The following is a 9,545-nucleotide window of genomic DNA, read 5'->3' as shown; positions in this document are numbered from 1 at the left end:
TGTTTTCAAATAATATATATATTCGGAACAAGTTAAACGTATGTACAACAAAGTCTTCACACTACAGAGATTACAGGCATATAATAAACACTGTTTATATAGTTCTTTTCTTCTTGTCAAAAGTCCACTTAGGCCTATTCAATCACTTTAGAATTTCAGTTGACAAGTCGAACTATCGAACTGTATATTACAATCATACCAGTATTATGTGTGTGATTCGCTTACAGTTGTGGCGCAAGTTACCGTAATTCGTTTGGTCTTCTTTCTTCTGAAGATCAGCTGTTTCTTTTGTCAGAATGTACCCAGACTGATTCAATTACTTTAGAACCATGCTTTGATGGAAAAGAATTATCCTTCTTATCTTATTTTATACTGTTAGTTTAACTCTAACATATTAAACGTTAGGCCTATCACATCTACGGTACTTAACTTCACACGGCTATATTTTCTTTTGCTATTATCTGTCTATTGTTGTCTGTCTGCTGCTTTCCGCTCGTCTCACGCTATTTATATCTTTATTACATAGTCGTCTGGCCACTTTTTTATATTGTCTACACCAGTTAGTTATTAATAAAACCTCCTACAATCGTCTGCTTTTAACTCTTATTACAATAAAACTTAAAAATAATAAAGTATTCACTCACAAATATAAATTAATCGCTAATATTTAAACCAAACAGTCTTTTATATCATGACAGCCTCTAATATTGGCTGATTTTTAACGTTGGATTGTTAGCTATGTGTTTTATGAATATTTATATAAAACGTGAGTTAAAGTAAGGAGAAAATCTGTGAGGCCACCATGCACTCTTTCAGATGTTTTAACGCTTTTTTTTAAGGTTCCTTGGGGTTGAAAAGTATTGTGTTGTGGAACTGCTAGAAATATCCGACTTCAGTTTCAGATATTCTGTAACTGTTTTATTTCGACATCTTTCGTGACATGGGCTTTGTGTCTCTGCCATAAAATAACACATAAACCTATTACTCTTTAAGACGCATATACACAATTATTTTCAATGAATTACGGATATTGTTCACATAGACAGTCTTCAAAATGTGTCGCATTATCGTCCATAGAAAACATGTGCTGTGTGAAAAAACTGAGAGTTAAAATTATATGTTCAACCTCAGTTAATCTTTGAGCTTAAGAATTATCGCTTGAATATTTATTAATCACTTATTTCGGAGAGTCAATCTTTAAAACATGACATGCTGAAAATAACTACTGTGTAAAATAATATTCCGTTACTATATATTTTTTCATAAAAACATCAAACAAACAACTTTTGTATATTTATTATTGCAATCACTTTCAGAGGATACAAATATTATGGTCGCGTGATATAAAGGAACGTGCGTAATCACGTGTAAGCGACAAGAGGGCATTTGAATGCATTTTTTATCCATACAGTTACGGGTTTAAATCGAATTTTTACAGCTATCTTGAGCTATTTTGAGTTGACTTATTAATCATAAATCAAACAGTGAGATCCTCTTTTGTTAAACTGACGCAATCTCACCGGGAACACGAAGACTTGAATAAGTGGTGAAATATAGCTGTGTTTAATTTTTTTTCTGGAGCTGAAGAATTTTAAATTTAGAAAAATATGGAAACTTAAATCAAGTAATGCATGTAAATATATATATAGTTATATATCCAGCGTTTGAATGTAATTTGGTAATTCTAAAAACCCGATTCCATGAGAAGTCTGGCATGGCCTGGTGGTCATCGAACATTCGCGTCTTTTTAGTCATGGGGCGTTGTAAAGTGACGGTCAATCACACAGTTTGTTGGTAAAAGAGTAGTCTAAGAGTTGGCGGTGGGTAGTGATGACTAGCTGCCTTCCCTCTAATCTTGCACTGCTAAATTAGGGACTGCTAGCGCAAATAGCTCTTGTGTAACTTTGCGCGAAATTCAAAACAAACAAACAAGCTTTGTGCGAAATTCAAAAAGCAAATAAACAAAAACCGATTTAATGGCGAATCAAAAGATCAAAATATTGTTATAGGGCAACTTTTTCAGTCTCGCGTTCGATTTAACAGATGAGAGAGATTATATCAATAACTCCTTGTATCGATAAGCTACTTAAGATCAATTACAGTTTTCTACTAAAACAAACATCACACAGCCAGCAGCTAATAACGTTATACCACTTGAAACATGGGTACTGTAAAGTTACAAATGAATGAAGTGTAACAATGCTGACATTCGGATCAGTAGTTTTGAGTAATGCAATTAGGTGGTACTATTGCTAACATACGTACTCCAAGGCCATCTACTTTCCTGCAAACGACCGGAGTTGGAAATGACAAGACTGGATAGATTGCAGCTTTCAGAAGACCCTTTTCTAAAAGTTTGGGTCAACATGCAACAACAACAGCATCAATCATTTTGAAATATCCTGGACTTACAACTGGTGATAAAGAAATATGGCTTTTCAGCTTCTATTAAAAGTAGTATGAAGGCGTTTAGCTTATAAATCGATATTCTCTATTTAGGCCTAACAAATAAGCCTCAGACCTATTTTTTGTCAGTGCCTTTGAAACTATAATTTCAGGCTTAGCCAAAGTGTGAGGTTTGTGTCCATTGCTCTTCAGATACTTAAGTAGCTAGAATCGCTTATCAGTATCTGCAGAGGAAAAGTACAGAAACCTTCATGAAGATACTTATCATAAAATATTGTTAACCCTAGAAATATCGGACTCTCTACTTTTTTAAACAGACTTTCCTAAACTAGTTATGTACGAAACTGTTTGTGGGTCCATATTTTGTTGCTTACAGAAACTCTAATAATATATTGGCACAAAAGTTTTAAAAAAAAATACCATTAATACTGCAGTTAATCGCACTAATTACTAGTGGAGTCCTCTGTGTATTCTCCATAGAAAATGGGTGATTGCATGCAACTTGCTTTAGTTTTCAATCAGTTTCTTACTTCGAGTGTTCTAATAAGCAAAAGCCTAAAATTATTCAATATGATACCAGTTGGGAACAGCTCAAAAAATGTAAATAATTTGAGAGTTTAAGACAATTTTCTAAACTCTTTATGTAACAAATCCTTTGTGAATCCATGACTCTGGTTAAGGGTCTCTAATGTAACATGAATCACATAAAAAATGTAAACAAGAACACCTTCAACACTGCATACAAAATGATAAAAACCCTATAATTCCAGCGCTTTCGAAAGGTGGACAATTCTTCTTCAGGAGCAAACTGGGAATCTGCATTTAACCCCCCTAATTACTGACAGGTTCCTCTAAGTATTTTATATAGATAACTGGGAAATTTCGTTGGTCAGTTCTTTAAAGTGAATATTGCAACAGACACAAAATAAATTACTTAATACGATTCAATATGAGTAATGATTATGTAATTAAGCCGATCATTTTAGGGTTAAAGAAATTAGAAAGTTGACATTATTAAACATAATAATTTTTTTTACCACATTAAACAGTTATGGCTACGCTTGCGTGAGCAACACGACTCACCGTGTCTTTACTTGCTTCTCGGAGGTTGATAACGTCAACAGTTCAGCTTGCTATTTCAAAATACCACGTTTTCAGGTGTTCTCCCAAAGTACGTGCACGTAAGTACAACTTCTTACTCATGAATCCAAATTCAGGTGTTATTGTTTTGTTTGTTTCCCTTATTGGTAAGAGATTGAATACACCTACGGCACTACATATTTCACGAGAAATAAATCAATATATCTCAAGGTGTTTTTACAAAAGGACTATTTCACAAAGAAATAAAGGTGAATTTGGTGATCAGTAATACAAAAACTAAAATATAATTGAAAAATAAATGAAATCACATAACTGATATACATGGTCTTTAACCCCATTTCATTTCTTTTACTAAAAATAAATATAATTTCCGAAGAACCGGTATTTTTTCAAAACGGTCCCTTGTAACTTGAGCTTTTCTTTTGGCTAGACCTCATAAATACTGAAAGTAACTCATCTGTATGATATTTAACGCAACAACTGAAATTAGTTCAACTCTGCCACCCCCCTCAGTGGCACAGCGGAATGTCTGCGGACTTATACCGCTAGAAACCGGGTTTCGATACCCGTGGTGTACAGAGCACAGATAGCCCATTGTGTAGCTTTGTGCTTAATAATAATAAACAACAATAAGTTCAACTCTAGTTAACAACTTTTAATAACAGCAGTTCCTGACTCACAGTAAAACATTCTGTGCTGATTTGAAAGTATATATCTGGTGGATAATACCTGTACTAATTACTCAAAACTGCTGTTTTTTTATTTTATTCCCATCAAGGTAAATGTATCTCTGCCATTATAAATTTTGGGTTAACGGCCGAAAACACCGCTAGCAGTAAAAGTATCCAACTGAAGATCTATTGTAGAGTAGTCATAGGAGCTTTTTGTAGTTTGTCTGTTACTCATAAGTAAGACTATTTATTATTAATTGTAATTATTATTGTCGAATTTTAACAGCTTTTCTGGTAGAAGTTGTTACATAATGGGTGAAGATTCCAGTCTCTCGTTGAGATCATTTCATGGCTTTGTGCTGTTTTGTTTGGGTAATATCATTTATAACCAATACAGATGGTTCTTTGTTCTTTGTAAATACCTATAAGATTTCTCTTATACCTGAATATGTTTCTATAAATTTATATACCCTTTGGCATAGAATAAAAAGGGAAGGGGAGCTGGGTACGAAACATAAAAACAAGTTTTCATTGAGATTTCCAATGTTGTTTACTACTGCATGAAGAAAATTCGCATTTTTATATCAGTATGAAATTCACTTAATGGTAGCTAGGCCTACTTATCTGATCCAAAACAGCCATGGGGTATGTGAACAATATTTTTCTCTTTATACTTACAGTAATTAAAGTGTCCAACCAGAAGATAATCGCTGATTCTGGAACAAATAGTAAGCGACAAAGATCTTAAACTACATTTAAAGTGGTAAGGCTGTTGTTTCAGCGCCTTAGGTCAAAGAGGAATAATTCTGTATGGATGCTCTTCTGGAAGGTTACATCACATTAGTGGGTGCAATGTTGTTCCCCTCCTACTAGTGGGGACGTAACATTCCTGTAATGTATTCACACGGAAGTAATTGTAGTACAAAAGCAGAGTTCGTGTTGCATAAATGATTCAGACACATATTAGATTTTATTTGAATTCGTAGCGTTAGAAGTGTTGCGTTTAAACATGAAATCCGCCGCCGTTTCAACATCAAACGACATTAAAGTTAAATGGCGCGAAATAATCCATAAATAGAAACTACGTATAAAATTTAAGCTTACACATGCTGGAATGGATCGGTCGTTCGTTGCTATAAACTCAGTCCGTAGTTTCGAGTATTTATATAACAAACCGTTGTACTTTGTCAGCACTTGTGAAGAAAAGGGCATAAAAGTGAATGAAATAGATCACTTAAGATGGTAGTAAATATTAAGTGCTCTCTTTATGCAATTAATGTATCCACAAACGACCACATGGTTCTCTTAAGACAGTACGAAACAGTTAGGATTGTCTTTCTTCAACCTCGTAAACGACACGACGCCGAACGAGCGAGTGCTGACATTAGTATTTGGTGAAACTCATCAGGTGATGACAGTAAAAATAAGATTTAAAATCATGCTTAAGATGATACAGAATGAAGTTCGGCAATAATTTAAATTTCAGATTTCTTGAAGATCTTACATTTCCTCTTTTTCTTTCTATTAATGTGATGATTAGTGTTAACTTCCTTGTTTGTTTCAGAATTTTGCGCAAAGCTACAAGAAGGCCATCTGTACTCAATCGTTCCTAATTTTGAAATAATACATTTGTTTGCTGTTTTCAGAGCAAAGCTACATAGTGAGTTATCTGCTGGCCACCGCGTGAGATTGAAATCCGAATTTTAGCGTTGTAAGGCCTTAAAATTCCCTCTGACCCATCGGGCAGCGATAGACAAAAAAGGAAACACCTAGTCAACAGTACTATTTACAAAATATCAGGCAACAATATACAGAAGATCGAATAGTGGGGCTTGACCGTCATTCTTATAGCGAACACATGGCCCCCAAAGTATGGAGCGCGGTTTAGTGGTAACGGATCGCGAACCATGAATCCTCGGATTCAAATTTCGGTAGCACTAACCATCTGATCATACCTGACCCTAGTGTTACTTAAAAACCACGTGAGAAATTCAACACTATGCACAGAAATGGAGAGAGAGAGAAAGAAAAAGTAAAAAGGTATATCGACAAAATCATTAATAATTTAGTCCCCCGGTGAAACAGCGATAAGTTAACGGACTTACAATGCTAAAATCTGAGGTTTGACTCCCCGCGGTTGAAACAGCAGATAACCCAATGTGGCGTTGCTCTAAAGCAAACTAAATTAATGTTGTTGTTTTTTTCTCATTACCAAAAAAACTGAAAGAAACGTTAAACCTAGAGTCAGTGTTCAGAATAATAAATTAGTAGCGTTACTGTTACTTATTCTTCAAACGTATGTATAAATATAGGTTGCTTGTGGTGAGTAAAGGTCAAGTTAAAAAACGTACATGTAATAAATGTATCGATAGATTGATCAAATACATGACGAATAAAAAAATATATGTATAGATAAATACTATTGGGAAGAGAAATGCAGATTAAATGAATGAAAGATGAATAAATAAATAAAAGGAGAGAGATTAGTTTAACAGTGATTAGATTATATCCCAATGTGTCACACGTGGAAGCGATTTTATTACTTAGAAGGACAAACATTTGTTACAGATTGTTTAGTGAATTTCGCTCAAAGCTACTCGAGGACTATCTGTACTAGTCGTCCCTAATGTTGAAGTGATAGAGTAGAAAGAAGGCAGCTAATCAAATCCATCCACCGCTGATTTTTGGGCTACTCTTTACTAACGAATATTGAGATTGACCATCACAATATAACGCCCAACGGCTGAAAGAGCAAGCATGTTCATTTCGATCCCTCGACACTTGGGCGGCCCGGCATGGCCAGGTGGTTGGGGCGCTCGACTAGCAATCTGAGGGTCGCGGGTTCGAATCCCTGTCCCACCAAACATGCTCGCCCCCTTTCAGCCATGGAGGCGTTATAATGTGACGGTCAATCCTACTATTCGTTGGTAAAAGAGTAGCCCAAGATGTGGCGGTGGGTGGTGATGACTAGGTGCCTTCCCTCTAGTCATACACTGCTAAATTAGGGACGGCTAGCGCAGATAGCCCCCGTATAGCTTTGCGCGAAATTCAAAACAAACAAACAAACAAAATCGACCCTTAGATTACGAGTCATGCCAGCCTGTCTGTGTCGCGATATCTTGTAGAGTTAAACTTGCTAATTGATGTACACTGGTTGATATTTTGCTGTCGTAACTTTTTCATGATAAACACTTTTAACTGCTTTATTAGTAATAAACAATGCAATTTTGTGAATTCAAATATTCATGAAATTACAGTTATTCCCACCTTTGAAGCGTTAAATTTGTAAATTGTATCATCTTACTAGTGTTCAAGAATTGTTCCTTGACCGATGTGTCTTTACATTTCAAACAGTTACTTTTGAGTACTCATTCATTAGTTTGCGTTAACCTTTTGCATATCTCGTTTGAGTGTTGTATTAACACTGGATAGTTCGGTGTGCAAACAGCAATAATTTATTTATAGATGTAAGCAGGATGGTTGTCTTACAGAACATTTCTGCTCGAACGGTTTAGCTTCGATCGGTTGTACAGGTCTCATCTTTTTTTCAGTTTAATACCGTATATTCGGAGTTGGGAAAATAATTTTGAATGTGTTTCACACCATATCGACTAATATTTTGGATTATTTCATTGTACAATGTATATGTTAATTCGTGGAGTCTCGAACTTGAATATGAAACTCTGGATGCAGTCAACAGGATTATCCAGATTTCCTGTAGCTCAAACACTGTTGGTTAGTGCAGCCTCTAGGGAAGGTCACTAATTCTTCTTCAATCGGCACAAGACAATATTGATAGCCGCAGGTGTTTCGTCAGGAAGAGGTTTGAGGTTCATGTTACAGTTGGGTTTTTTTTCTACCAGTGATGATAAAATGCCTATGGCCTAAACGGTGCGACGTACACAATTTTCTGGGTAGAACTTTAGCCTGATGTTATGCCTACATTGTTAATAACTCTGTCTAACAGATACAAGTGTGTGTGGCTGTTCAGTATGTCTCGACGTTTCGACGCTACAGAGTAAATGAATCATCTTGTAATAAATGATCCTTCGTCCATTAACACTTCGAATGAAAGATTACTCTGTCTAGTTACGAACGTATTTAAATATTCATGTTGTCATGTTAGCCTTGCATTGTTACCTAGCGCTTTGTAAAGGCCTAGAAACCCTCTCCACTCTTCCACACACATACACACAAAATAGCCATAAATATTTCTATAATTTACAAATAACAAAGTAGTAAATTTAGTTAGCATGAAACAGGCATCAAAGCATAAGATCCTAATATTGAACTATTCAGTTAAGTTGAAATTTTAACAAAAAACTCGAACCTGCAACAAAGATAAATATAGTATCTTACATTATTAAAAACAAATTTCAAAGTTATAGATCACGACAGCATCAGAAACGCCTTTTTTTTTATATAATCTTTCTTCCTTGATAATTAATAGCCTGTTTTTATGTGTGACATGTCTATAAAGGAGCATTAAGTCCATATAAATGAAGTGTGGTGTATTTAACATGCTATTTCAATTAGAACTAGGAAAGCGATGTGAAATGGTTGAACAGCTCTCCTCGTACCTCATCACTGTCGATAGCTTCATATAGTTAGGAATGACCCTCTTTCATCCTCACGCATGGCTGACCACGAGGTGGCGTGTCATGTCGTTCTTTTGACACTTCTCTTGAAAGGTAGTGTTGATTAATCTTTTGCAGAGGGTTCGGAAAGTTTCACCATAAACGAGAAATGACAACAGTTTTCTTCCATTAGGAGCGAGACAGCTCCGTAGCTAATTTGTCTCAAATTATCACAGTTTACTTTTCATAGACTCTCCTATAGCTCTATGGTTGGGTGTGAATGAAGCACGACGTAAGAGGAGTGGTGAGCTAGTATTGTTGGCTCTGTATTACCATAGTTCCTAAACATTACACGGTATTTGAGGTGATGGACCTGACCTGTCGGTAAAGTGCTACCAATTGAAAGAGACAGGAAATACAGATCAATGTGATGACTCACAGGGCAAAACGTTACTGATATTCATAGTTACGACATAATGTGGCATTTCGAGCCCATATCTCATAAATAATATTGCAAGAAGAGTTAACAAATATAAACTATAAAATTTTGTCAGTAACCCTGAGTCAGTATTATCTTGTACAGGCAACAATACTTTTACATAATATGAACCATCTTCAGTATTGCGTATACATGCAACAATACATTTACATAATATGAACCATCTTCAGTATTGCGTATACATGCAACAATACTTTTACACAATATGAACATCTTCAGTATTGCGTATACGTGCAACAATACTTTTACACAATATGAACATCTTCAGTATTGCGTATACGTGCAACAATA

Source organism: Limulus polyphemus, unplaced genomic scaffold (genome assembly GCF_000517525.1).
Source record: "Limulus polyphemus unplaced genomic scaffold, Limulus_polyphemus-2.1.2 Scaffold3710, whole genome shotgun sequence".
Lineage (NCBI taxonomy): Eukaryota > Metazoa > Arthropoda > Merostomata > Xiphosura > Limulidae > Limulus > Limulus polyphemus.
This window is presented reverse-complemented; position numbering follows the sequence as displayed.